This window comes from Muscardinus avellanarius (genome assembly GCF_963383645.1).
Source record: "Muscardinus avellanarius genome assembly, chromosome: X".
NCBI classification, from domain to species: domain Eukaryota; kingdom Metazoa; phylum Chordata; class Mammalia; order Rodentia; family Gliridae; genus Muscardinus; species Muscardinus avellanarius.
The window spans coordinates 109,687,581-109,714,689 of NC_137792.1; the positions used below are offsets into that span (position 1 = coordinate 109,687,581).

At 36.1% G+C, this 27,109-nt stretch overlaps 1 protein-coding gene across 1 annotated transcript in view; it reads right to left on the bottom strand.

Moving 5' to 3' along the window:
* TEX11 (testis expressed 11) overlaps window positions 1–27,109 on the bottom strand; it is a gene marked incomplete at both ends in the record, with an annotated part of 284,756 nt that overhangs the window by 193,407 nt on the left and 64,240 nt on the right.

Here is a 27,109-nt window from a genome sequence, read left to right on the forward strand (position 1 = left end):
TTCTTAATAGTAAAAGGAGCAAACCATCAAAAAGATATAACAAAATGGATAAACCTCGAAATTTATGTAAAGCAAAAGAAGCCAGATACAAAACCGTACATATTAGATGATTCCATTTATACAAAGCTCAAGAACAAGGAGATACATCCAAAATAATTTATAGTAATGTCAGAATAGTATTCTTTTTCTTGAGAGTAGGAGTAGATATTAACTAAAATAGTGCTGAGGGAAATTTTGGGGGTGATAGAAGGTTCTGTACCTTGATCTGTATGGTGGTCCTGAGACTATATATGAAAAGTTATCATTCTGTACATTAAAGGTTTGTGTAGTTTACTGTATATAAATTAAAACACTGCTGGATAAAAGAAAACCTACTTCAAAATGTTACTTCACAATATGAATACTTCATTTCAATCAGAATTACATGGTATCTTCCATTCTCACTTTCTTCTCTGACATCCTCACATCTAGATCCTTTGACTGGAATCCTCTTTCTCTCTTTTAACTATATGTCTACAAGGCCTGTTTCCTACCAAAAGCCTTCTTCAACTTTGGTAGTTAAACTCGATGGTCCCTTTTCGAAAGATATTGAGTCCAGTTCTGAATTTTCACAAGGGAACACATGTATAACAATGCAGAAATCAAGAAGCAGCATTGGTGCTGGATATAGCTCAGTGATAGAATGCATGCATAAGGCCCTGTGTTCAATCCCCCATACAAAAGATAAAAAGGAAAAAGAAAAGAAACAGCATTACGAGAAACAGGCTCACTCAATGCTTCTTTTCAAATACCAACCCATGTAAGGTAAGTGGCTCCTTGATTTCCATTATTATATATTAGTTTTGCCTGCTTTGGGCATTTGCACTTATAGAATCATATACCATGTGCTATTTTGTTTCTTGATTTTTTTAGAGAAGGTCATGCTTTATTGCCCAGGCTGGTATTGAACACTTGGGCTCAAGAAGATCAGGGTTCAAGTTATCCTCCTGCCTCAGCATCCCAAGTAGCTGTAACCACAAGCAGATGCCACCATGTCCAGCCCATATCTTGCTTTCTTTATTCAACATTAAATGTGAAAAATCCCTGTTGTTGCAATTATTGTAGTGTACTGTTTCTATTAAGTGATAATATCACTGCATACAGTATTTATTAGTATACAATTGTGATGGTTCATCTGGGTGGTGAACTTGACTGGATTATAAAACACAAAATTATGTGACTTTGGGTATGTTGATGCAATAATCAATTCATGTAATGGTAGACTGAAGGTAAAGTCCTACCCTAAGTGTAAGCAGCATGGTTCTGATAAGGGAAGGACCTGGCTAACAACAAGGAGGAAACTGCTTAAATGTATGTGTGGTTCTTCCTGAGAAAAGCACATCCACTCTTGCTTGGGATATCTGCCTTCAGCTCTTTGAACTGGACTTTCACCATTGTTTCTCCAGAAAATTTCCTGACCTTTCTATCTTGGACTGAGATTACATTATTGTAATACATATATCAAAATTACATATTTGCTCCTATTTTAAAACTCCAGCTCTTGGACCACTTGACCAAGCTTTTGGTTCTTCTAGCTCGTCACATGCAAGCAGCCACTTGGGACTACACTACCATGGAGTGTAAGCTGATTTGATAAATCCCCTTTTGCCTTATACACATGCTGTGAATTCTGTTACTCTAGCGAACCCTGACTAATACAACTTTTTAAAATTGTGGTAAAATAGAGATAATATTGACCACCTTAGCCATTTTTAAGTATACAATTCATCAGTATTACATATCTACACATTGTTGTATAAACACTACCATCTAGAGAATTCATCTCATCATTTTTAATTTTTTATTGATGCATTGAAGTCATGCATCTTAGAGGGATACAAGATGGTAGAGGCATATATGCATATATCACTCATTTAGCCCTTCCCCACTTCCCACCCCATTCCTTCCTTACTTTAATCTTGCAAAATTAAAACTCTATTTAAAAAAAGAGTTCTCTATTCACCCTCATCCAACTCTCTGCAACCACCATTTTACTGTTTCTATGACTGCTCTAGGCACCTGATATAAATAGAATCTCTTTTTGTAAATGGCTTATTTCACTTAACATAATATACTCACAGTTCTTCCATGTTGTAAAATGTGTTAGAATATATATTTTGTAAGAATAATATTTTGTTGTATTTATTTGCATAAGTTTTATTCTTTAAACATAAGCTCTTTAAGGGTAGAGGCTACTTTTTTTGTGGTACTGGGGGTGGAACCCAGGGGATTTCTACCTCTGGGCTTTACTCTCAGACCTATTTTTCTATTTTATTTGGAAACAGGTCTCACTAAGTTGCTGAGAGCCTCACTAAATAGCTGAAGCTGGCTTTGAGCCTATGCGATCCTCCTGTCTCAGCCTCCCAAGCACTGGGATTACAAAAGTGCACCACCATGCCCGGCTACAGGCTATATTACTCCTTTTATTCGCCAACTGTCACAGTGCTAGCTATATAATATATTCAGTTACATTTTAATTGGTATACTATACTGGTATAAAGCGAACACAAATGTTATAAAAATTCCATTATAGCCGGGGGTGGTGGCGCACGCTTGTAATCCCCGCACTTGGGAGGCAGAGACAGGAGGATCACGCAGGTTCGAAGCCAGCCGCACGCGCTGGCTTAAGAGACCCTGTTTCCAAACTTAAAAAAGTATAAAAAAATAGGTCTGGGAGTGTATCCCAGAGGTAGAAGGGCTTCCAGGAACCCCAGTACCACCAAAAAAAAAATTCCATTATGCCATGGCATATAATAATTATATTATATTTACATAATTAAATTTGTTTGATTAAATATTAAGTTAACTTCCATACCCAAACATATTCTATCTGGGTGGTTGGGGGAAACCTAGAATATTTAATATATAATGATAAAAGCTAAAACTTAAACATTATTTAAAGTGCTTTACATATATAAACTCATGAGTATATTATGAGGCTACAGGTAATATTTTATTCTATATAAATTTTATGGAGACTAATGCACTAAGATGTTTGATAATGTGCCCAGTAGATAACCTACTTAGAAATAGGGGGTTCACTATTAGAACTTCATAACAGCCAGGCGTGGTGGCACACGCTTGTCATCCCCGCGCTTGGGAGGCAGAGACAGGAGGATCACACTGGTTCGAAGCCAGCCTCGCTGGCTTAAGAGACCCTGTTTCCAAATAAAAATTATAAAATAGGTCTGGGAGTATAATCTGGAGGTAGAAGGGTTTCCAGTAACCCCAGTACCACAAAAAAAAGAACTTCATAACAATAATATAAACTGTTTTTCTTCAACCTATTTATCCAATATTTAATATGATCCATACTAGTATTTCTGGTCCAATAGAATTCTTAACCATCTCCCCAGTATCATAACTTTGGCTAATATAGAAAAGTAAAATTATATGTGTATATATATATGTATTCATTTCAAAGTATACATAATTTTAGGCTTATATATTAGAAAAAAGACAATCAAAATTTACTCCAACTTTTCTATTTTACACTATAACAAATTACTAGCCAAGTAATACATAAAAGTCAATTTTATATAGCAATGTTTTCTAATACTTTTATTTCTGTGAGTGTATGTGTGTGTGTGTACGTGTGTGTGTGTGTGTGTGTGTGTGTGTGTGTGTGTGTGTGTGTTTTACTGGGGATTGAATCAAGGAGCATTCTACTTTTGAACTATACCCACAGCCTGATTTTAATTCTTATTTGGAAACAGGGTCTCGGTAGGTTGATGAGAGTCTCACTGTTTACTAAGGCTGTTCTCAAACCTGTGATCCTCCTGTCTCAGCCTCCCAAGAGGTGTACGCCATTACACCTGGCTAATACTTTTCATAGAGAAAATCACAATCTCAGCTGGGCATACTGGTGCACACTTGTAATCACAGCATTCGGAAGGCTGAGACCTAAGCATCACTGTTCGCAGACAGCTTCAGCTACTTAGTGAGGCCCTCCATAACCTAGTGAGACCCTGTTCCAAAATAAAGAATAAAAAATAGGGTAGGGGGTGTAGCTCAGAGGTCAAATGCCCCTGGGTTCCATCCCCAGACCTGCAATAAATAAATAAATAAATAAATAAATAAATAAATAAAACCACAGTCTCCTCAAGAAATACTAAATAAATCAACATTCAAATTATATTAATGTTCTTTCCATGTAGCTATAAAAATATATACTATCTTCAAATATTATACATAAGTATGCAAGCTTTATGGGAACATCTTCAAATCTACAAAATATTATGTTTTAAAAATAAATACAGCTCTTCTCAAGGAAATAAATGCATTAACAATATTCATTAAACCTTACAATACCCTTGTGAAACACTATTAGTTCCATCATGCAGCTGAATAGACATGTATGAGTAAATTCTACTATATCCTAGATTTATATTTAAAGTGAGAGTGGGCATGGTGATGCATGCCTGTAATCCCAATATTTGAGAGGCTGAGAAAGGAAGATCACAGGTTCAAATCCAGCCTCCATAATTTAGCAAGTCCCTTAGAAATTTAGCCATTCCTTGTTTCAAAATAAAAAAATAAAATAGGACTGGGGGTATGGCTCAAAAGCAGAATGCCCCATTCAATCCCCAGCACCATAAACAAACAAACAAACAAACAAATAATAGTAAAATGATTGTGAAGGGATGGGGAGGAGAGAAAATTGACTTTTCACTCACTGTTTTAGTTACCAAACTATATTTTATTGGACATTATGATTAACATAAATAATATATTAATATGAGTCTCAGGGTTTCAAAATCTAAAACTGAGAAAGCAAAATAAAGATAACTCACCATTGCTATTCCAAAGGAATATGCCAATAAATCTTGGTGAATTAAGATAATACTTTGAAGCATAAGAACCTTTTTTTTTAAAGACCCAGAACTGAGAAAACTAAGATTTCAGGTTGCTATCAAAGACATAATTCTGGTCTAGTCACTGTAAACCCTATGTCATAGAGGTCTGGTTTGGAACACAATCTTTTACTTTCAGTCTTTAACATAACCAATAACAGAACTTTGAAAATAGTGATTTAGTAACCCTCCCCCCAGGGAAACAACTGTTCTTCCGGAAAAGTCATTAAAACAACCATTTAGTCTCTAAAACTTATCATTAAGGCATATGAAAATGGGAAAATTATTATTCATGGATCCTGGCTCTATGTGGTGAAAACTAAAACAGTCCAAAAAATGGAAATTCTCTCCCTTTCTCTCCAGCTCCTATAATCCTAGCTTCTGATTTCACCTCAGAAGGCGTAGGCTGCCAGCACTATTTATTCTAAAGCCTAAGTTATGTGCTATTTGGGGCAGGAACAATTATGAGGACTTGGCTTCTTTTGAACACTCAGCTCTTAAACTTAGGGTAAAAACTCTTCCATGAGTATGACAGATTAAGAACACTGAGGTCCTAGCTGGGTGTGTTGGGCACACACCTGTACTCCTAGTACTTGGGAGGCTTAGACAGGAGGAATGCAGGTTTGAAAACAGCCTCAGCAACACAGTGAGATTCTCAGAAAACTATCTAGATCCTGTTTCAAAAACAAAACAGAAACTCAGCCTGAGGGTAATAACTTGGAGGTAGAATGCCCCTGGTTCAATCTACACACACACACACACACACACACACACACACACACACACACACAGAGAGAGAGAGAGAGAGAGAGAGAGAGAGAGAGAGAGAGAGAGAGAGAATTTTGAGACTGACCACTTTTACCATAGATGATTTATAGGGCAGAGCTTCCATGCCAGGAGGGCACACTGAGAAAACCAGGGGTTAACATTCTTCATCTTCCATTCATAAACTAGGGGTGCCATTCCAGATGAAGTATGTCACAACCACTGCTCCCTGTCTCTAGCCATGTGGCACAATTTCTGCTCTAGAATGGGAAAGGCAGGCAGTTAATAGAAAGATCTCTTCACATCTCCCTCGGGTGACTGTCTTTAGACAGAACATGGAGAAGTCCATGACTAAGAAAGACGTTGAAAACAATGGAGATTTCAGTGGTGAGCAAGTAAGAGGGTGCTGTGAGTAGCTCTGTGATAAAAGCAGCAAGGTAAACAGCAGGCCAGTCAGGAGTGAACTAGAGGAAAGAAACAGACAAGAATAACACCTCTGAGGCCATACTCATCCCCGAAGGGTTCAGAAGACTGCACATTGGCTTGGCTGCACCCACTTAGGCACAACCAGAGGCACGAATGAGGCAGAATAGAAAGCATTACTCAAAGCATACACAGATCTATCAGCAAAGAGCCCTGAGCCTATGGGGCTCAAGAGGCTTAAGCAGAGTCTCTGACCAAACACCAACTGAGAAATAAGCTAAGATGAAGGGTATCTGTAAGGAAGCTAAGCTTAAAAATCAAATGAACCTCATACCTACGGGTCTGAGAGACTAAGTGCAAGTCCAAGACGGTGCTCTCTCAGTCATAAGTGGAGAGAGAATTCATGAGTTACTGGTTCCTGGCTGAATGCCTGACAAAGCAATAAATTCCTTGAACTGTGAAAACAGCCTCTAACAAGCACACATTAAACAGGTAAGGGTGAAACTAACTGACCACGTGTTCTTAAACACAACCTTTGACCAGTAAGTAGATTGTGTAAATGCAGGGATGACCTCTAGGAAGCCACAAAAAAAGGAAGAAAAGTCTAGACCATAGACATCTAAACAAAAATAAGCACCAACTAGGTGTGATGGCACAGGCTTGTAATCTCAGTACTTGAGAAGCTAAAACAGGAGGATTGCAGCTTCAAAGCCAGCCTCGGTTACTTAGCGAGGCTTCCACTGACCTAGTAAGACTCTGTTTCCAAATAAGATAAAATAGGCTGAGGGTATAGCCTGGAGGTAGAATGCCTCTGGGTACCAAAAAACAAACAAAAACAAAGAGGAGACTATTTCTAGACTTACTACAATGCATTGTCTTAAATGTCTCATTTTCAACAAAATGTTACAAGATATGCAATAAAACAGGAAAGTGTGACTCATACAGAAGAAAAAGCATACAATAAAACATTTTTTGAGAAGGCTCAAATGTACTTAGTATATAAAGACTTCAAAGCAACTATTACAAATTTGTTCAAAGGACTAAGGGAAACCATGTTTCAATACTTACAGGAAGGTATGATAATAATTATTTAGCATACAGAAATTAAGAGCACATCAATTAAAAAATATAAATTATAAAAAGAAACAAATTGAAATTCTGCCAATAAAAGCATATTTTGAAAAAGAAGAGGAAATTATTCTGTTAAAAAAGCAGAGCTGGGTGTAGTAGTGCAGGCCTGTTATCCCAGTGGTTGGGAGTCTAAGAAAATCACAGTTCCAAGGCCAGTCTCAGCAACTTAGGGAGACCGTCAGCACTTTAGCAAGACCCTGTTTCAAAATGAAAACTAAAATAGGGTTGGTGGTGTAGTTTAGAGATAAAATGCTTCTGGATTCAACCCCTAGTACCAAAAATAATTAGAATGGCAATGAGAATTCCATTAGATGAGCTCAAGAATAGATTTATTTATTTTTTATTTTTTTGGTGGTACTGGGGATGGAACCCAGGGACCTTCTACCTCTGGTCTACACTCCCAGACCTATTTTATATTTTATTTGGAAACAGGGTCTCTTAGGCCAGGTGAGAATGACTTCGAACCTGTGAAATACTCCTGTCCCAGCCTCCCAAGCGTGGGGATTACAAGTGTGCACCACCACACCTGGCTTCAAGAATAGATTTAAACAGTCAAAACAAAAAGTAAGCAAACTTAAAGGTAGGGCAATTTAAACTATACAAATCTTAAGAACAAGCAAGAAACAGATGAAGAAACATCAACAGAGGCTCAGAGATGTGGGACACCATTAACCACATCTAAATATACATGATGGGAGCAAGAGAAAGAAAGAAGAGAGAGAAAATATATTCAAAGAAACAATGATAAGAACTTCCCAAATTTGAAGGAAAACACTAAACTACATATTCAAGAAACTCAATGACCTTCATTAGGATAAATATACAAAAAGTCCACATAGGGCTGGACCTCATTGGTAGAGCACATGCTTATTAGCACATATGAGACCCTGGGTTTGACCCACACACGTCCTTAAAAAATGCATACCCAGACAGACACATGATGAGCAAATTATTGAATGTCAAAGATAGAAATATAATATTAAAAGAAGAGAGAAATGTCTCATCAAGAAAAGGGGAATGAGTCAGGTATAGTAGCACATACCTATAATCCCAGTACTTAGTAGGCTGAGTTAGGAGGATCACAAGCCAGCTTCATCAATTTAGCAAGACCCTTCTTCCAAATAAAAATAAAACAGTGCTTGGGGTGTAGCTCAGAGGTAGAATGCCCCTGGGTTCAATGCCAAGAAAGAAAGAGGGAAGAGAGGGAGGGAGGGAGACAGTAAAAATGATGGCTGAAAATCTTATCAGAATTCATGAAGTAGAGAACAGGTTGCTGTACTCATCATGCTTAAATTTAAAAAACTGTCAAATAAGAATGATGTATCTAGAAACACTAACTTTCAAAAGGAAGACTAAATACATTTCCATATTTTTAAGTCATATTTTTTGCTGGCCAATCTGCTTTATAAGAAAAATAAAAAGAGACTCTTCAAGATAAAAGCAAATACTGGGCATGGTGGCGCACACTTGTCATCCCAGTACTTGGTAGGCTGAGACAGGAGGATTGCAGGTTTGAAGCCAACCTCAGCTACTTAGTGAGGCACTTTGCAAATCAGTGAGACCCTGTTTTCAAATACAGAATAAAAAATAGGGCTGAGGGTGTAGCTTAGAGGTAGAATGCTCCTGGGTTTAATCCTCGGTACCGCAAAAAAAAAAAAAAAAAAAAAAAAAAAAAAAGAAAGCAATTGACTCCAGACAATAATATGGTTTCATATTAAACAACCAGAGTGCTGGTAAAGTAATTACCTAGATAGTAATTAGAGAAGAAAGTGAGTTTATGTATTTCTTCCACTTTTATTTTTTAATATATATAATATATATAAAGCAACTGCATAAAATCTATATAACTATTGTTGGACCCAGCACAAAGGAGTGGGTAGCAAAGAAATTGTAATTGCAATAAGGCAATGACACAAAGAAGGGTGAACCAAAAGCTACAGGAAGTTTGAAATTTAAAACTCCATAAATATGAGTGGATTTCAAAACTATGGGATATGTACGCAATGGAATTTTGCATAGGGAGAACAAAATTATGGCATTTACAGTGAAATATCACAAAAATAAGAAACCAGATGCTTTTCCTAATGTGCAAAATATTAGGGAGAAATGGTAACAGGAGGAACTCTAGATGAAGAAGGGACCCTATAGAGGAGCAATGAAGGTGACGTATCTGAGGGGATAAGAGGGAGGATAAGGGAAACTCTTTAAAGCACATGATGTACTCAAACATATCAAAGTCAATCAGGAAGCCAAGCATGGGAAGGAGGAAGGGCGAGGGAAGGGGTTAGGGATTGGGTAGGGGCTGATTGGGTGATGTGTGCATGTATATCTCCACAAGTTTTTTACCCCATTAAGATGTATGACTACAATACACCAACAAAAATTTATTTAAAAAAATAAAAAAATAAAAAGGAGTTATATGAGAGTGAGGTTTCTATATCTTACTGGAATAAAGTTAGTATAAATCTGAAATAAATTCTAATAAATTAAAGTGTATATTATGAGCCATAGAGTGACCCAAAGAAAAATAACTCAAAAAAAATAAAATTAAAACACTTGTTAAACAAATTTATATGATATAGTATAAAATATTCACTCAAAACCAGCAATACCATTTCTAGTTATATACCCCAAACACTTGAAATAAGGGACTCAAGAAGATACTTATACACCAATGCTTATAGCAGCATAGCAAAAAAGTATAAACAACCAAAATGCTCATTTAACAGCTAAATGGATAAACAAAATATGGTATAGCTATATAAAAAACTATTTATGCCAGGCGTGGTGGCGCACGTTTGTAATCTCAGCGCTTGGGAGGCTGAGACAGGAAGATCACACAGGTTCGAAGCCAGCCTCAGCTACTTAGTGAGGCTCTCAGCAACTTGGTGAGACCCTGTTTCCAAATAAAATATAAAATAGGTCTGGGAGTATAGCCTGGAGGTAGAAAGCTTCTGGGTTCCACCCCCAGTACCACAAAAAAACCACTAAAAAACTATTTATTACCCATAAAAGCAATGAACTTTAGATAAATGCTATAATATGAATGAACTTTGAAAACATTATGCTCAGTAAAACAAGCCAGATACAGAAAGACAAATATTATATAACTCCATTTATACATAGTACCTAGAATATGCAAAATTGTAGTGATAAACATAGAAGCCAGGTTAACTGGGGTTGAGATGAGAATAAATGAAGAGTTGTTTAATAGTTTCTCTTTGGGATGATGAAAAATTCTGGAAATAATTACACAACACCGTGAATGTACTTAATGTCATCAAATTATATACTTGAAAATGGTAAGCTTTATATGCATATTTTACCACAATAAAAATGGTTAATAAAGGAATAATACTCTTACACATACTACAAGGTGAATGATCCTTCAAAATATTATGCTAAGTGAAATAGACCAGATACATAAGAAAAATATGAAATACTTAGAGTAGGCAAATTCATAGAGATAGAAAGTAGATTGCAGGTTAGCAGGGAATGGGGAATGAGGAAAAGAAGGGGAATGATTGCTTAAAGGTTATCAAATTTCTATTTCAGGTGGTGAAAAAATTTTGGAAATAGCGGTGATGTATGACTGTACAATACTGTAAATATAATCAATACCACACTTCATTAAATACAAATTTTGTTATACATCTTTTATCAGAGTACAGACATCTAGAGCACATTCTGCTCAATAATAATATACCACATATTCTTCTCAATTACACATAGAACTTCAGAATAGAGCATACACCAGCTACACAAAGCTGAATTAGATTTAACAGAATTGAAATTAGGCAAAGTATGTTCTCTGACTACATGGAACTGTGTTAAAAATGAACAACAAGTCGTGCTGCTATGAACATAGGTATGCATATGTTGCTGTATTTCTCTGAATTCAACCCCTTTGGAAAGATACCCAGGAGTGGTATAGCTGGATCATATGGTGGATCTATTCCCACCTTTCTTAGGAATCTCCACACAGATCTCCATAGTGGCTGAACTAGTTTGCACTCCCACCAACAGTGTAAAAGAGTTCCTCTTTCCCCACATCCTCGCCAGCATTTGTTGTTGTTTGATTTATTTATGCTTGCTACTCTGACTGGGGTACACACAATGGAATTCTATTCAGCCATAAAGAAGAACAAAATTATATCATTTGCAAGAAGATGGAAAGCCCTGGAGAGCATCATGTTAAGTGAGATCAGCCAAGCACAGAAGGAGAAGATACACATGTTTCCTCTAATATGCCCAAACTAGAAAACACAAAGGATACCAGTGGGACTCCAGATATTAGAGGGGAAATACTAGCTAAGTTTTAATGGAAAGATAGGAGAGGAGAAAGGCCGATCTTGATTAATGAGGGTCTACACCTGAACATGTGTAAAATTATGAATAAGACATGGTTAACCTGGACAACCATTAGTGGGAGGGGGGAAGAGAAAACAGGGGTGGGGGGAGAGGGCACCAAATATAGTGTAAATGTATACTATTTATGTTCAATTAAAAAATTGTTAAAAAAAACTTAAATGTCATAAAAAATTTTTAAAAATGAAAAAGAAAAAAATGAAAAACAATTTAAAAAACTACGGAAATTAGCAAACGTAGAAATTAAACAACATACATCTAATTTTTTTTTTGTGGTACTGGGGGTGGAACCCAGAGGCTTTCTACCTCCGGGCTACACTCCCAGACCTATTTTATACTTTATTTGGAAACAGGGTCTCACTAAGTTGCTGAGAGCCTCACTAAGTAGCTGAGGCTGGCTTTGAACCTGTGCGATCCTCTGTCTCAGCCTCCCAAGCGCGGGGATTACAAGCATGCGCCATCATGCCTGGCTAACAACATACATCTAAATAACCAATTGGTCAAAGAATATATTACAAGGGAAATTAAAAAATACCTTGAGGTGAATAAGAAGGAAAACACAAAATACCAAAACTTAAAGGAAATAGCTAAAGTAATGCTTAGAGAAAAACCGAGAACTCTAAAGTGTAATATTAAAAAGAACAAAGTTCTCAAATCAATATTCAAACCTCCCACCTTAAGAAATTGGAAAAGGAGAGTGAACCTACACCTAAAGCAAACACGGAGGGGAAAAAATCACTATGATTAGGGTGGGAAAAGCAGCAAACACAAAAGTTCGTGCTTTCAAAAGATCAAAAGAGTAGACAAAGAAAAGTAAAGAGAAGATTCATATTATTAAAATTGGGAAGGAGAAAGGGACATCACTATTGTTCCACACAGAAAGACCATTTCTAAAAGACTAGAGATCTAATGTCCAATCTAAGTGCCCTTGAACAAATCTCTTATTCTCACTCAATTTTTATTTCTTTATGTTTACCAAATTGAAATTCATCTAGATCAGAATTTTTTATTTTTGTAAACAGAAAAATCATTTTTGAAGCAAAATCTTACAATGATATATTTTAGAGACACTGAGTTAAAGCCTAACTTCCCTATTTAACTAAAAAAGGAGATCTTAGAGAATTGTGTAAAGGACTTCTTTTACTCTTAAATGAGATCTTGATATTCTCCTGGAAGAACTGGAGAGCCCCCAGAGAAACTGGCTTCTAAATTCCTGAACTAAATGATCTGTAAGATTTCTTTCACCTCTACACTGTTATCTGTATTAAATTTTATTTTTCTATTAAATTGCTGTTACATGATTCATTATATTTCCACTAGATGGTGCTAATAGTTCCCAGTTTTCATTTAAAATAGGCTTTATATATTGATCATTTTAGAGTTAATAACTTATCATAGTATATGATTATATAATACCTTTAACTTTCCAAAGTGCTATTATATTTCTTATTTTATCTGAACTACATGCCTGTGACACAGATGATATTGTGCTTATTTTTCAGATGAAGACATTGTGACACTGCTTTATGTTGAGTCACCCAAGGTCACAGTTAATCAGTAACAGATTTTCTACCACCTCAGAGATATTCCCCTTGATTACATTGAATGGCTATATATAATAATGTTAAATTCTCAAGATCTCAGGCAAAGACAAAAAAGAATATTAAATGAATTAATATGAAATTGTATTAAAACTGGTATAAATTTTCTTTGGACTCATATAAGGGACCATTAATATTTGTTCATATAAATACATTTATATTTTCTTTGATATTTCCTCTATTTCTTGTTTCTGGTAATATACATTCATTTATAACAATTGTAAAAGCTGAGCAATGATAAGTTAAAATATCCCATATTTAAATACTATGCATATGGTAAATATAATTAGTTTTTTTAAAACTCACTTTGGAAATTACAGAAACCAGGTTCATTAAACCTAAAATTATAAATTTAGGAAGTAGTAGGATAATTTTTGCTGTTTTTCGGCAGTATTGGGTGTTATGGTTTGAAATGGTGGGGTTCTTATTCAACTAAGGTTGGTTGGTTAGAAAAATTAATGGGCAGCTCAGTGCAGCTTTAACAAATCTTTATTACAAAATTAGTAGGAAATAGATCAGTAGGAAATAGAGAAGAGAAAAAGCAGCATGCTGTCCTGCATGCTGGGGAGCCCAAAAATGGATCTCCGGCCCCTTTTGGGAACCCCAACCCTTAAATAGATTTTGTATTGGTATCTTTCTCATCAGCATTACCGAGGCAATGGGCTAGTTACTTATTCCTTAGCCAGGTGGTGCCTCTTTGTCTCCTGACAGCATACTTACTAAGGGCGAGGGTCAAGAATCTACCTGGCCCTCGGCTCTATTGTATTGGGCAGTATTAGTTGCTCATCAACTAGGGTGCTTTGAAGCCGCACACAAAGTTTACCTTTCCTATGCCCAAGCCGGATCACAAAGGAGAGGAGGTAAACAGAGGCACCGGTTGCCTCTATTGTAATTTTAGGGCTAAAGGCTTCAGTTGACTCTAAGGCTTTTACTATAGGTTAAACATTAGAATGAAGGGCAAAGACAGAGAGGAACTCTGCATTGTAATCGCTGCAGCCCCCTCCCTGCCTAAGTACTTGCACAGCACCTAAGCTCTGACTAGATTTTACATTTTGGAAATTATCAAAGCAATTTTCCAATACCAGCACCTTAATACATTGATGCCTCTTCCAAATACTGGCACACTGGGGGATGGAATCCAGGGCTTTCTACCCCCAAGCTACACCCCCAGACCTAGTTTGTTTTAGTCTATTTATTTATTTATTTATTTATTTATTTATTTATTTTTGTGGTACCAGGGATGGAACCCAGGGGCATTCTACCTCCGAGCTACACTCCCAACCCTAATTTTTTTCTTTATTTTGAAACAGGGTCTGCCTCACTGAGTTGCAAAGGGCCTCACTAAGTAGTAGCTGAGGCTGTCCACAAACCGCAATCCTCCCGTCTCAGGCTCCTAAATTCTGGGATTACAAGCATCCACCACCACGCCTGGCAGTCTTTTTTATTTTTGAAACAGGGTCTGACTGAGTTGTGAAGGGCCTCAGTAAGTGTTTTTTTGAAGTATACTGAAAGTTTTATGTAAGCAAGAAAGAAATACACTTCTCTCCCGACTTAGGGATACTACATCCAGAATAACAACAATTCCTGAACAATGGGAACCAATTTACATTAGCTATCAATTGAAACAAGCTTCAGATTAGTATTTAGACAACTTAAAAACAGCATTGGAAAGAGAAGGGACATATGTTTTCTCTAATATGCCCAAGCTAGGGAGTAGTGGTAATACCAGAGGGACTCCAGATGATGGAGGGGAAATCTCAGCAAAGCTTGAACTGAAGGATAGGAGAGGAAGAAAGCTGAGGTTGTTCAATGGAGGAGCTACATATGAATATGTGTAATAGCATAAATACAACATGGTTAACCTGGACACTCTATTGGGAGGGGAGAAGGGAACTAGAGGAGGAAGGGCATGAAGCACAATGTAAATGTACACCACTTTCAATATGTTCCACTTATAAAAAAATAAAAATTAAATTAAAAAATAGCATTGGAAAAGGATCTCAAAAATTACTCGTTCTCTATCATATTGCCTCTACAATCATTTACTTACATCGTAAAAAAAAAACTGTCAAAATTAAGTTTACTTAGCCAGGCATGGTGGCGTAGGCTTGTAATCCCAGTATTTAGGAGGCTGAGACAGGAAAATTGTGCTTCACGGCCAGCCTCAGGACTTAGTGAGTCCTCTGCAACTCAGCAAGACCGATTTCAAAATAAAGAATTAAAAATAGGGCTGGGAATATAGCTCAGAGGTAGAATGCCCCTGGGTTCCATCCCCAATACTACAGAAAATATTAAGTTTAGTTTTAATTAAAAATAATATAGGACTTCCGGGAAGATGGCGACCGAGAAAAGCGGGGCTTAAGAGCCCCGCTAACAACCAATCTCCATTACCACAAAATTAGCGCCTTTCATAGCCAGAAAACACCATCACCAGAGAAACAAAAAAATCACCAGGCTCCAGAGAGAAAGCGGACTGAGAACAGAGCTCAGAGCCACAGAGGAGATACACCGGCCTCACGCCCGAGGACGCAGCAGCAGCGCCATACTGCCAGCGGCAGCGGCAAGTTCACCTGACGTCTACAGCAAGCCGAGGTGAGCCGCTGCGTAACAGCCAGGCGGGATTTCTCGCTGCAGGTAAAATCTAAAGCTCCCAGTGGCTGAGCTCAGCACACGCTGCAGGGATTCAGAGTAGAAATCAAAACCAAGAAGAAATACGCCAGCCTCACAGCCGAGGGCGTGGCAGCGGCGCCATATTGCCACCGGCAGCAGCAGCAGTGAATTCACCGAGTCCAGTACAGCTACATCTGCGTACTCAAGAACACTGAGTCAAATTGCAGGCCACAGAGGAGAAATCCCAGTACTATACTCCCTGGGACTTGACCAGTGGGGGAGTGGCGGTGGCAGAGATATCACACCATAGGAGAACGTGCAACCTGGCACCCCCCATAGTCTAAAGCAGCCTCTATCGACTCCCTGGGTCGGAGACTCTGTGATACAACCCAGTAAAGGAGTAGTGGGGTCTGAGATACTACAGACTCGAGATCAAGAGCACCTTAAGTGAAGCCATAGTGACCCAGGAAAGAACCCAGAGAAGGCACAAACTTCCGAAATCATGGGAAAGAGGAATAACACTGGAGCAATGAATGTCCACAACCCCACAACATCAGAATCCGATAAAACAAAAATTCAGAGATTTCTAGAAGATCAAATCAGGAAAATAACTGTAGAAATAATAAGGGGGTTTTGAAAAGAATTCAGAGAGAGCCAAAAAGAGATAAAGGATGCAATTAATGAAATAAAGGCCTCAATTCAAAGTACAAACAACCGATTAGACCACATGGAGAACAGATTCTCGCTCTTAGAAGATGATCATTCCAAAAATGAACGCATAGTTTCTAATCTAGAAAAAAAAATCTGACAGCAGGAATCTGACATTGAAGAAATATGGGCCCATTTTAAGAGAGCTAACCTAAGAATAACTGGAATAGAGGAGGGAAAAGAAGGTGAAACCAAAGGGATCAACAATCTTTCCAAGGAAGTAATAGCAGAAAATTTTCCAAACGTAGAGCTAGAGGTTGATACACAGGTCCAGGAAACTTATAGAACTCCCTTTAGAGAGGGTCGGAGAAGAGGATCCCCACGCCACATAATTGTCAAAATGACCAATGTGGAAGCCAAGCAGAGAATCTTAAAGGCAACAAAAACAAAGGGCCAAGTGACATTCAAAGGCAAACCAATTAGAATCACTCCAGACTTCCCAAACCAAGTCATGAGAGCCAGAAGGGCTTGAAGTAACATATTCCAAACTCTGAAAGAAAACAACTTCCAGACAAAAATTTTCTACCCAGCAAAACTTTCTATCAAATTAGATGGGGAAATAAGAAGCTTCCACGACAAACGGAAATTGAAGGAATTTATGTCTTCAAAAACAGCACTAGAGAAAATACTCAAAGAGATTAACTACAAAGAAGAAATAGGTAACACACACCAGAACCAGAGAAACAAGATTTTCCATCCAACAGACAACTCAGATTGGTTATCTGTGGAGATTCATTATTTATGTTAGTCTTTTACCTATCTCTAAATTGTATTATTTGCCTTTATTGTTGTTAATTTTTAGGATGTCTAGTTGGAATATTAATATACCTTCAGATATAGCATTTGGAAATATTTTATCCCATTCTATTAGTAACTTTTAACTATGTTTACATTGTCTTTGGATATGCAATATTTTTTTATTTTTTAGGGAGTTTGTATACTCTTCTGTTGCCTGTGCCATTGAAATCATATCCACGAAATCACTGCCAAATTCAATGTTGTAAGGTTTTATGACCTAGATTTTCTTCTAAAAGTTTATAGTCTTAAGATTTATATTTAGGTCTTTTTTCTATTTTGAGTTAATATTTGTATATGGGATTAAGTAAGGGTCCAATTTTATTCTTTTCCATGTAAGTATTATTTTTCAACAATATTTAGTTAAAAGATTATTATTTCCACCACCAAATGTTCGTGGAAACCTTGTCAAAAATAACTTGACAATATAGGGAAGAATTTAGCTCTAGGCTTTTATTCAACTCCAATGGTTTATATATCTGCCTTTAGAACAGTACTACACTGTTTCAATTATTGTAGCTTTTAATGGTTTGAAATCAGAAAATATATATCTTCTAGCTTTGTTCTTTTTCAAGATCATTTTGGGTATCTAGAGTCCATATTCCATATTAGGATAGATTTTTTTCCTGAAAAATAAATATATGATAGTTTCACCTAAAAAAATAGAAAAAAAATATTCTCTGGTAAGAAAGAAAGCAAAAAGAAATATTGAAATGTTTTCATGTAATTTTAATTTTTCAACATTATTTAGTTAAAAGATTATTATTTCCCCCACCAAATGTTCGTGGAAACCTTGTCAAATATAACTTGACAATATATGGAAGAATTTAGCTCTAGGCTTTTATTTAGCTCCAATAGTTTATATATCTGCCTTTAGAACAGTACTACACTGTTTGAATTATTGTAGCTTTATATGGTTTGAAATCAGAAAATATACATCTCCTAACTTTGTTCTTTTTCGAGATCGTTCTGGGTATCTAGAATCCATATTCCATATTAGGATAGATTTTTTCTGAAAAATAAATATATGAATATATGATAGTTTCACCTAAAAAAACAGAAAAAGTATGCTCTGGTAAGAAAGAAAGCAAAAACAAAAATTGAAATGTTATCTTTAAGTTATCAAATGCTTGGTATCAGACAAATGAAACTGTTATGTGAGATTATCATTTTTAATTTTGGATAAATTGCTATAATACTAGATGTCAACCACTAAGCCAAGCATGGGAAGGAGGGATGGGGAGGGAATGGGGTGGGGATTGGGTGGGGGCTGACTGGTGATGTGTGCATGTATGGCTACAAAAGTTTTCTTTGTATCTCACTATGATGTATGAATACAGTGTGCCAATAAAAAATTAAAAAAATAATATAAACATAAAACCATAAAAGAAACAGGCTATGAGAACCATGCTCTGCATGTGAATGGGTAAACTGAGGCACATCTAGATTATAGAATATTATTCAGTACTAAAAATAATGAGCTATCAAACCATGAGAAGATATAGAGGAAACCTTAATGTACATTTCTAAGTGGAAGAACCGATCTGAAAAGGCCGAGTACTGTATGATTCCCACTATATCACATCCTGGAAAAGACAAAACTATGGAGACATAATAAAATGATGAAGGGTTAGGATGAAGAAAGGCTGGATAGTTAGAGCACAGAGGAGGTCTAGGGCAGGGAAACTACTGTTTATGATGCTGCCATTATACATTTGTCCAGACTCAGAGAAAGTACATGATCAAGAGTGGACCCTCGTGTCACCTGTGGGCTCTGGGGGATAGGGGTATGTCTTATAGATTCCTCACTTACATCAAATATACCAGTCTGGTGGAAAGATAGCGCAGAAGCTAAACATGTGAGGGAGTAGTAGATATATATGGGAATTCTATATTCTTTCTGTTCAACTTTTCTGTGAATCCCAAATTGCCCAAATAAATAATTAAAAAATAAATGTGGGTGTGTGTATATACAGTTTTCTTAAAGGGCAGGCAATGGAGAGAAGACATTTTGTACTATTATGTCTTATTATAAACAGGCCATTGCTAATTTCTGTTTTTCTTTCTGAATTTTACTGACCTAATATTTGTAACCATTAAAAAGTTTTATTTTAGAGGTTAAAAAAAATTACCGCTGGGCGTGGTGGCGCACGCTTGTAATCCCCACGCTTGGGAGGCGGAGACAGGAGGATCGCGCAGGTTCTAAGCCAGCCGCGCTGGCGTAAGAGACCCTATTTCAAAAATATAAAATAGGTCTGGGAGTGTAGCCCGGAGGTAGAAGGGCTTCCAGGAACCCCAGTACCACCAAATAAAAAATAAAAAATAAAAAAATAAAATTACCTGGTAAAAGGGACAAAGAGAAGGAAAAATGAGAGTATGTGTGAATCCCCAAAGAATTATGTGAGTCTCAAAGTTATGTGAATCCCTAAGATATTTATACAAAGAATCATAGAAGAAAGGGTCAGAGATATTATTTAGGGGAATAATGAGAGAAAACCTCCAAAATTTAAGGAGGAAAGAGAATATTCAGATCCACAAAGCCCAAAGAACATCAAATAGATTAAATATAAAAAGCTCTTAACCATGATACATTATAACCAAATTATTAAAAGTAAAATATAAAAGAAGTTTGAAAGCAACAAGAGTGACTTGAAACACAAAAGGCAACTTCCATAATACAATCACCAGATTTCTCAGTAAAAACCTTACAAGTATAAAGAAGGTGGAATGATATATTCAAAGTGCTAAAGGGAAAAAATAAATAATTGCCAAAAATACTATACCCAGAAAGACTGTATTTCAGAAATTAAGGCAAGATAAAACATATTCCCAGACAAAAAAATTAGCTGTGGGAATTCACCATTACACCTGCATCGCAAGCAATACAAAAGGAAGCTCTTCAAGTTGAAATAAAAGGATGCTAACAAAATGGGAACATTTGAAAGTACAGTATTCATTATGAAAATAAGAATATAGTACTAGTGAACCACTTTTAAATATAAATGTTAAGTATATAAGAATAATAATAGTTACATTAGCTTATTAATGGATATATAATATAAAGAGTTGAAAACTGTAACATGAAAAAACATAAAATAGGCAGGCACAGTGGCATATATCTGTAATCCCAGCTACTGAGGAGGCTGAAACATGAGGATTGAAGTTTCATGGCCAACCTAAGCAACTTAGTAACACACTATCTCAAAATAAATAGGGTTTGGGGGATATCTCAGTGGATGAGCCCTTGACTTGCATGTGTGAGGGTTCAATCCTCATTTTAGGGTGAGGACATAAAATATGGTCAGGTATGGTAGCATTACACCTATAGAGCTAGCTACTCGGGAGCCAAGGGAAGGGGAATATAACTTGAGTCCAAAAGTTCAAGGCCAACCTGGGTAATAGAGAACGACTCTCACTCAAAAATTAAGAAAATAAAATGTGGGGAAGGAGGAATAAAATGCAGAGGTTTGAATGCAACTGAAGTTATCAGCTTTTAAAAGATTCGTAGGACAGTAAGGTATCTTACATAAGCCTCATGGCTACCACAGGTTAAACAAAAGAGAAAGAGAAAGCAAAGTATATCACTATAAAAACACCAATCACAAAGGAAGAAAGAGACAAAAGAACTATAAAACATTCAAAAAGAAAGTCCTTAAATAATTCATTTAATATGCCAGGTCTGGTGGTACACACCCTGTATTTCCAGTACTTGGGAGGCTGAGATAGGATCACAGGTTCAAGGCCAGCCTTGGCTATGTAGTCAGGCCCTCCACAACTTATTGAGACATTTTTACAAAATAAAGAATAAAATGGGGCTGGGAGTATAGCTCAGAGGCAGACTATCTCTGGGTTCAATACCCAGTAATACACACACAAACTAAAATAAATAAATAGGCTAGAAGTGTGGCTTGGAGGTAGAATGCCCCTGGGCTCATCCCCCGTAACACACACACACACACACACACACACACACACACACACACACACAGTATTCAATATGTATATGGTTTAAATTCTCCAATCAAAAGATATGGTAAAAGACATGGTAAAAGATGTGGTAAGTCATGGTGACACATGCCTAAAATCCCAGCTACTTGGGAGACTCAGGCAGTAGGACTGCAAGTTGGAGGCTAGCCTCAGCAACATAGGGTGACAGAGTAGCTAAATGAATATTTTTTAAAAAAATCAGAATCTGACTCTTTGCTTCCTACAAAAGTGTTGACTTAACATTATATATATATATATATATATATATATATATATATATATATATATATATATATATATATTGGCTGAAAATGAAGGGTCAGAAAAATATATCCCATGCAAATCATAGCCAAAAGAGAGTCAATGTGGCTATATGTATATCAGAAAAATAGATTTTAAGAAAAACAAACTATTATACAAAGGTCATTATACAATGCTAAAGGGCTTAATTCATTAAGAGGATATAACAACTGTAAATATATATGTACCCAACATTAGAGCACCTAAACATATAAAATAAATACCAGAGGGACTCCAGATAATGGAGGGGAAACCTCAGCAAAGCTAGAATGTAAGGATAGGAGAGGAAGAAGGCTGAGGTCGATTAATGGAGGAGCTATATCTGAATATGTATAAAAGTATGAATGTAGCATTGTCAACCTGGACACTCATTGTTGAGAGGAGGGAAAGAGAAGTAGAGGAGGAGAGGGCACCAAGCACAGTCTGAATGTATGCCATTTTCAATATGTTCCACATAAAAGTAAAAAGTTAAAATTTAAAAAATATTAAAGTATTAACAGGAAAATAGATCGGAATACAATAAGAGTTGCAGATTTCAACACCCTACTTTCACCAATCAAAAGACTATCCAGAGAAAATTAATAAGGAAACGCTGGACTTTATCAGTACTTTACATCAAATGGATCTAAAATAGATATACAGAACATTTTATCCAGCAAGGGAAAACACATTCTTTCCTACACACTGAATATTCTCTAGGGTAGGTCATATGTTAGGGCACAAAACAAGTCTCAGGGAATTTAAAACTGAAATGATAGCAAGAATATTTTCTGACCACATGGTATGAAACTAGAAATCATTAACAAGATATGTAAATATATGAAAATTGAACAATATGCTCCTGAAAATCCTATGGGTCAATGAAGAAATTAAAAGGCATCTTGAGACAAATGAAAATGGAAACACAACATGACAAAACTTATAGAACACTGCAAAAGCAGGTTTTGTTGCTGTTTAATTTTTCTTTGTTATTGTTGGGGCTGTTTGTTTTATGCTACAAATGGAATTCAGGGGCATTCAATCTCAGAGTTCTATACGCAGTTCTATTTTATTATTTTATTTGGTAACTTGTTCTCACTAGGTTACTAAGAGTCTCAATAAGTTGCTGAGGCTGGCTGCAAACCTGTGATCCTCCTATCTCAGCCTCTCAATTACTAGGATTACAGGAATGGTCCACCATGCATGGCTACAAAAGCATTTCTGAATGGAAGTTTATAGCAATAAACACCTTCATCAAAAAGGAAGAAAGAACTGAAATAAACAGCGTTACTCCTCAAGGAACTAGAAAAGGTTCCTAAGCACAAATTTAGCAGAAGGAATGAAATATTAAAGAATATACCAGAAATAAATTTAACAGAGTCTATAAAAACAATATAAAAGACCAATTGAATGAAGAGTTTTGTTTTTAAAAGATAAACAAAATCAACCAACATTTACATAGACTAAAACAAAAAGAGAAAACTCAAGTGATAAAATAACACTAATTAAAACAGTATGGTACTTATGTAAAAATAAGCACATAAAGCAAAAGAACAGACAGAGAGCCCAAGAACAAACCCATGCATGTACATTATATTGATTTTCTTTTTTTCTTTTCTTTTTTTCTCCATTTCTGGAGTTGGAACCCAGAACTGTAGGCAAGTGCTTCAGCACAAGTCAACTGATTTTAGACAAAGGTGCCAAGAATATACAATGGGATATTAGTAATTTCTTCAACAAATGGTACTGAGAAAACTGAATACCCACATGTAAAAGAATGAAATTGGAACTTTATCTCATACCATGCACAAAAATTAACTTAAAATGAAGTAAAGAGTTAGGGAGAAATGGGTCATAGGAGGAACTCTAGATGAAAAAGGAAATCCTATAGAGGAGCAAACAAGGCAAACTAAAGGAGGAGAAAGGAGGGGGGAAGAGGAAAATCTCTAAAACACACAATGTACTTAAACATATCGAAGTCAATCACTAAGCCGAGCAAGGGAAGGAGGGACGGGGAAGAAATGGGGTGGGAATTGGGTAGGGGTTAAATCAGCGATGTGTGCATGTCTCTACACACAAGTCTTTTACCCCAATATGATGTTTGAATATAATGCACCAATAAAAATATTTTTAAGGAAAAAAAGAAAGTAAAATAAAGACTTCTTCAGAGAAAGAAAAAAAATGAAGTAAAAACTTAAATTTCAGACCAGAAAATTTTAAACTACTAGAAAAATATGGGGAAAAGTACATTAAATTGGTTTGGGCAATGACTTTTAAGATTGGAACCTAAAAGCAGAGGCAATAAAACCAAAATAGATAAAATGGATTACATCAAACTAAAAACCTTCTGCACACGAAACGACACATATAACAGTGTAAAGTGACAAAAAGACATATCCAATAAAGCTTTACTATCCAAGGTATATAAGGAAAAACAGAAAACAAAATAATCCAATTTAAAAATGGTCAAGAGATCTGAATATATATATTTTCAGAAAAAGATCATGCAATGACCCACAGATCTATGAACAATGTTCAATATCATTAATCAGGAAATGCAAATTAAAATGACAATGAGATATCATCTCATTCTTGTCAGAATGGCTATTGCAAAATCGATAAAGACAAATGTTGGGAAGGATATAGAGAATAAGAAATCCTTATACATAATTGGTGAGAATAAAAACTAATACATCCTTTATGGAAAATAGTATAAGGGCTGGCAATGTAGCTCAGTAGTAGCATGCTTGCCTAACCATGTATGAAGCCAGGGTTTGATCCTCAGCAATAGAAAAAAAAATAGAAAAAAAAGATAAAGGGAAAGAGAGAGGAAAGGAAGGAGAGAGTTAAGGAGAGAAGAAGGGAAGGAAAAAGGAGTATGGATAGAGATTCTTCAAAACAATATAGCTACCATATAATCCAGCCATACTACTTCTGGCTATATAGCCAAAGGAAATAAATATCATGAAGTGATGTAGGATCTCACATATTTACTGCAGAATTAAGTACAATAGCCAAGACATGGAAATAACTTGAGTCCACTCAAGTTATAAATGGATAAAAATGTGTGTGTGTGTGTGTGTGTGTGTGTGTGTGTGTAAGATGTGATATCATTTAGCCTTAAAAAAGAAGGGAATCCTCCCATTTACAACAATATTGATAAATGCAGAGAATGCTATATTAAGTGAAAAAAGCTAGGCACAAAGACAAATACTGCAAGATCTTAATTATATGTGGATTCTAAAAAAGTCAAATTTATAGTGGCAAAAAGTAGAATGGTGGTCATTAGAGGATGGAAACAGGGGAAATATGGAAAGGTTGATCAGAGGGAACAAAGATTCAGGTATACATGATGAATAAGTTCTGGAGATCTAATGTGCAACTTGGTGATTATAGTTAATAACACTGCATTGCATACTTTAAATTTGCTGACAGAAAACAAATGTTCCTATCATCAAAGATTAGTAATTATGTCAAGCGATTGATATAACAGCTACCTAGATTGTAGTCATCATTTAATATATGCATATATATAAAAATCACATAGTACACTATAAGAGATACCATTTTGTTTATCAATTATACTTCAATAAAGCTTTAGTAGGAAACAAAATATGTGGTCTTTTTACCACAAAAGACAAAAAGCAAAATTCCCAAATATGTATCAGTCACAGAGATACCTGATATTGCTACAGGCTAGTAGCACCAAGAACCATATTTCAGTGAGGTGGAAAGAACTATGACAAAGGAAAAATCATCCAGACTTAAGAACATGAAGCCAAGTATGGTGGCACATGCTTGTAATTCCAGTACTTGGGAGGCTGAGACCGGAGGATTACAGGTTCAAAACCAACCTCGACAACTTAGCAAGGCCCTCTGTAACTTAGTGAGACCTGTTTTCAAATAAGAAATAAAATCAATCTGGGGATTTAGCTCAGAGGTAAAATGCCTCTGGGTTCAATCCCCGGTGCCATAAAAAACATGGCTACAGGGGCTAAGGGTGCAGCTCAATAGTCAAGTGCTGACCTTGAATAAACGAGGCTCTGGATTCGAGTCCTAGCACTGCCCCAAAAATAACATAATTAAGATTTTGAGAATAGAGTATTATGATGGCGGGCATGTTGGCGCACGCTTGTAACCCCCACTCCCCCTGCTTGGGAGGTGGAGACAACAGGTTTGAAGCCAGCCTTGCTGGCTTAAAAAAGACCCTGTTTCCAAATAAAAACATATATATGTATGTATGTATGTATGTATGTATGTATGTATATATATATATATATAATAGGTCTGGGAGTGTAGACTGGAAGTAGAAGGGTTTCCAAGAACCCCAGTACCACACACAAAAAAAATAGAGTATTATGCTATCGAGGTAGAGGGGGACCTACAACTTCTTTATCTTTATATTTATATTTTCAATGTATCTCCAAAGAGCATACCGCTTTCATGATAGATAGATGTCATGAATTTTGTTTGTGTTTATAATCTCCAATATCGCCAAATCTCAGTTATCATGTATTTTATAAAAGGCTGTTCATTTGAAGGTAACTTGTGCTAAAACATGTGCTGAGGTAATTAATTTCTTTGGTATATTTCAAAGAATTTAATTTATTAAAATGTGATTCACAATCAAAATTTCAGGTATATTTTAGTTGTATGAAGCAGTCTAATTTGAGACAAGTACACATCTTATAACTCATAAGCCCACTCTGTCAGTATACTACTTTGTACAGAGTCTGATCATCCTATGAACTCAAAAAGTCCTTTACATGACCAAGTTATTTGCACAAATATTTTGCTAGAGGTATATAGGCCTATATGCACTATAAACTCAATGACCACATTTGTATTTACTTCCATATATTACATATGCAAATTTCACAATAGTTACACTTTAGTTAAAATAATCAAGGCATTATCTCCAATACTGAGAAGTAACCCTTTACTCAGAAAAGGTAAATATTCTGCAGGGTGTGGTGGTGCACACTTGTAATCCCAGTACTTGAGAGGCTGAGGACAGGAGGATCATAGATTCACAACCAGCCTCAGCTACTTAATGAGGCCCTAGGCACCTTAGTGTGACCCTGTTTCAAAATAAAAAATACGGCTGTGGGTGTAGTTTAGAGGAAGAATGCCCCTGGGTTGAATCCCCAGTATCCCAAAAAGGGGAGGTAAATATCGAATTGACTGGATATACTTTCTCCATTATCCCCTGATATTCAAAGTACTTTAACATCTCCAGAAAAACACATTTTTCACATAAATCCATTTAACTAACAAATATTGGATAACTATTTTGTGTTTAAAATTATGCTGTACCTAGTTTTGCAGTGAAAAACAGGGCTCATGGATATAGTTATTATATTTTTGTATTTTCTTGATATTTCCATGGATTCAGCACAACAATACAAATATATAGTATCTAACATATTCTAAGTGCTAAATAAATAATAAATACTTATTTTACCAATATTAAAGTGCCAAAATCCATGAACAAGTAGCAATTTTAGTTGACCCTACTCCTGCCCACCCTTTACCCACCTTGTACTATAG